General features: G+C 42.4%; 1 long non-coding RNA gene across 1 annotated transcript; it reads right to left on the reverse strand.

Moving 5' to 3' along the window:
- Positions 1-1,355: 1,355 nt before the first annotated feature.
- Positions 1,356-3,637, reverse strand: LOC135976057 (uncharacterized). Its single transcript, XR_010593280.1, has 2 exons — positions 3,549-3,637; positions 1,356-2,587 (listed from the first exon to the last, which is right to left on the reverse strand). It is a non-coding gene; the product is annotated as an uncharacterized LOC135976057 (long non-coding RNA).
- Positions 3,638-3,838: the final 201 nt, after the last annotated feature.

The raw sequence follows: 3,838 nt of genomic DNA on the forward strand, positions 1-3,838 counted from the left end.
GCACTATGGTGGCACAGAATTCTAAACATAGAATTTCCTAAAGCCAAACTCATCAAGAGTAGACTGTTTGACTTATTTCTGACCAATTGGATTTGTGCTCTTATGTGAAACTGGCCTGAAATAACTTATGTACTGTAGTGTTGCAACGTTTAATCCCTAGATGCCCCATTGCCTTGTGAAGTTCAGTGTCATTTAGGCTCCCAGGCATGAAAAGCCAGCAAGCACCCAAATAAGCTAGGCATGAGAGTCAGAGGAAAGGATATGGCTCAGGGCCAAGAGCAATGGGAGTTCAGCACCTAGGTGCCAGAAAGACAGGGGAGAGAAGCACCTCCCTCCTCTCAGGCAGGGAGGGAAGCACGTAAAGCAGGTTGACCCTTTTCCCAGAAGGAAAGAGCCTGGACTGTCCCACAGTCAGGGCACTCATCTGGGATGAGACACACCCAGCTTTGAATTCCCACTCTGCTCAATATGGAAGAGGGATTTGAGCCCAGATCCCCATCCTCCAGGGAGTGCCCTAAACACAAGGCGATTGAGTATTCTGGGGTGGGACTTGCAATCTCTTGGAGCTGTTCTACTTTGTGGAAGTACTTAAGTATTCCTTGGGCCAGAGGAGACTCATGTTCAATCCCTGCTCCAAATCAGGCAGAGTATAGATTCAAAGCGGGTCTCCCACATCCCAGGAGAATGCCCTAGCCATTGGGATATTGGCTATTCTAGTACAGAAACCTCTTGCACCCTGGATCTTGTGGGGAATGCGGTCAGAGCACCTACAGAATTAAGCCCCAATGGCAAGACAGGCAGGGAGATATTTAGTTTCAGAATCCCACTTGGAGGCCACCAGGAATTTGACTTGCAGTATGGCTCCTTACAGCTTGTTAGCTTTGGGGTGGCATCAGAACTTGGATCTCTGCAAATGCTGAGCAGTGAAAATTTAAGTGCCTACAGGGTTAGGCAGCAACTGAGCAGTTGTTCTGAGAATGTGACTGGTGCCTAAATGTTGGTCTGAAGCACCTAAAGAGAGAAATGCTTAAGTACCTTACTCATGTTGCCCCTTACTATCTATGTTCAGAAACACATAGCTCCTGCCCCCATGTCCTACACCAGGCTGTGACTATGTTTGATGGAGACAAGTGTTAAGAAGATCTAGAGACCTTATACATTGCAGCAATCATAAAATAGTATTTATTGGCAGTTATATTAAGACAGATAATCTTGTGACTTCAGGTTGTAATACACGATTCCATGCCCCATTACACCACACACATGCATGCAGGGAATACAGTGTTGTCTGGTTGCGCTATTTACAGGTGCATAGCTTCAATACACCCATTATACATTATGCTCAGTTATTGACCATTTAAATCCCATAAACTAGAGCCTAAATGGTCATGAACAGATCTGTTAACAGAATGACAAGATTCTGTCAAGCACAGGTACATGCTAACTCATGGGAACACCGTGAAGAAAAGTTGAACGATGTTGGTTTACAAAAGGAAGATTAGCTTATTTAAGTAAGGTTTGCTAAAGAAACCCCCTCCCCATTCAGCCACTGGTTTACATCGGTCTTAAAATAATGGTATAATCCCCATCAGACTACTGTTAAATATTAATGGGATCATCTCAAAGGGTAAATTCAAGTGCATCATTCCAATCCTCCATCATAACAGAAGTAGATTCTCAGCAGCTCAGACACCAGAGAAGCTGTAGTTTAAGCTGGGACTTCATTTGAATAGTTGACTGACTGCATTGTACACCATGAGTTACCTTAACTTCTTTCCCAAGGAGAATAGCTTGTGCAATGGGGAAGCCATGTGGCTTGAGGTCAGAACTATGAATGCACAAAGTACAGCTCATCGACATTATTTTAAGTGTGAGAGCTCCAGCTGTGCATTTCACTCTGGATCTGCTACAGTGAGTGTCTCAAATGGATTGAGTTCTGCTGGATTGCAGGCCCCAAGTCTACAGGAATGAAGTCAAATACTTTGGTTACAGGGTCCGTGATGAGGAGGAAAAAAGCTGTTATTCCTAACAAATCTTGCCTGAAGCTGGAGTCTCTCCACACTTGATTCCTTGGGCTTCAGAAGTTGCTCTCTTCAGCCTTGCTTGGATCTCTGGTCTCCTCTACTTTAGGAAGAGTGACTTCCTGAGGAAGGGGTAGATCAGCCTCAATGCAAGAAGCAGAAGCCACCAGCTCCTCTTCAGTGTGCTGCTGTACTTCTGGTTTTGCATTCGTACTTGCCTCCGATTCCTTGCACTCTGTAGAGTCTCCCCTGCTTTCCTGGTCTTCGATCTGGGACTCTTTGCCACACTCTAGGTCTATGGACCCTGCTGCAGCCTGGGTCTCGCCTGTATCTTTTGGTGTCACTTCTGCAACTTCTCCCTCATCCTTACGATCTTCAGCTGTCTCTTCAGTTGCCCTGATCCCCTTCTTGCCAAGTTTGCCTCCCATGGTTGGGGCACTGGAACAGCACTATAGTTAGTAACAAAATGTTCCACCTCTTCACAGCAGTACCAAGAGGTACAGAAAAGGCTGCTTGGCTTCTGTCTGTGTCAGGAATATTCTAGTGACCACCAAAAAGCATCTCAGCTGTAAAGACAGAAGGGTCAACATAAGCAGCCATGCATTTTAGCTACTTAGCCTATATAACTCTAAGCAAACATATTACCCAATACTATACCATGCCAGTTAATAGAAGCCCACTTTCTAATGATGATTGGACAACTACTGCTGCATTTCCTTATTTCAGCAGTACTAGATAGAGGAAGCAGATGATTATCTTTACAGTTAGCATTCAAATGACTAAAGTTGCAGACAGAACTTTACTGCCACTGACCAACAGGTGTCCACACATTCTAGCCCTTTAAAGTTTAACTCCATGTTTGTCCTGTTATTCATAGCCACTTTATCAAATCAGAAGGAGTTTTCCCTCTGTTATCATCAACAGCTCAACCAACAAACCAAACTAGGTTTTATAATTTCACTAACTACAGAAGAGATAGCTCTCAAGTCAAAGACTGTGAATTATATTGTGACTACAGAGAGAGAGAGAGAATCTAGCTTTTCTCCCATAGAAAAGGCTAGCCTGTGGCACCAGAAACAATTACTTGTTTACTTTGTTTATGTGAACATGTTACTTTACAAAGTACTCAACTGATCACAGCCAAAGATGTGAGTTATAGTAATGTGTCCTGTCATTACATATATTACCTAGACAGCCCCTTATCCTACATACTTGCCATACATTCTTAGAAAAACAAGCTAACCCAAGTTTATCTTTATAAAGTACAGCCTACAGTAATCTAAGTTTCCTCTCCTTTTAATCTACAAGGCCATCCAGGGAGAAAGAATATTTTTGTTTTAAAAACTTTGTTTCAATTATACTGATTAACAACAAAAAACAAACAAAAACCCCTACCCAGTCCCATTGTGTGTGTGTGTGTGTGTATGTGTATAAAGATACCATCAAACTACACACAACACTAACTAAAGAGCCAGGACACATTTAAAACACATAAATAAATAAATAAATAAAGGAAAAATCTCTTACCAACCTACAAAAGCACCAGCAACCTTGCACTAGGTCCTCATGAACAATCCTCTTCACAAGGAAGGCTAACCTTATATAGTGCTAGGTGGCCACAAAGAAATACTTCCCCACAATTCCCTGAACTTTAGTTCCATCAAATCACTGTTCCATTTCTCTATTGTTCATTGTTATATCATATAAAGAATGAGGATGTCTGTTACACTGAATGGCTTTTAAAAACTTGTGTGGTTGTATCTTTTATGTGCAGACTTCAGACTTCTTTTGCTTATTCCTATTGTCTTTTGTTTTGA

The sequence above is a fragment of the Chrysemys picta genome, chromosome 16, assembly GCF_011386835.1.
Source record: "Chrysemys picta bellii isolate R12L10 chromosome 16, ASM1138683v2, whole genome shotgun sequence".
Classification (NCBI taxonomy): domain Eukaryota; kingdom Metazoa; phylum Chordata; order Testudines; family Emydidae; genus Chrysemys; species Chrysemys picta.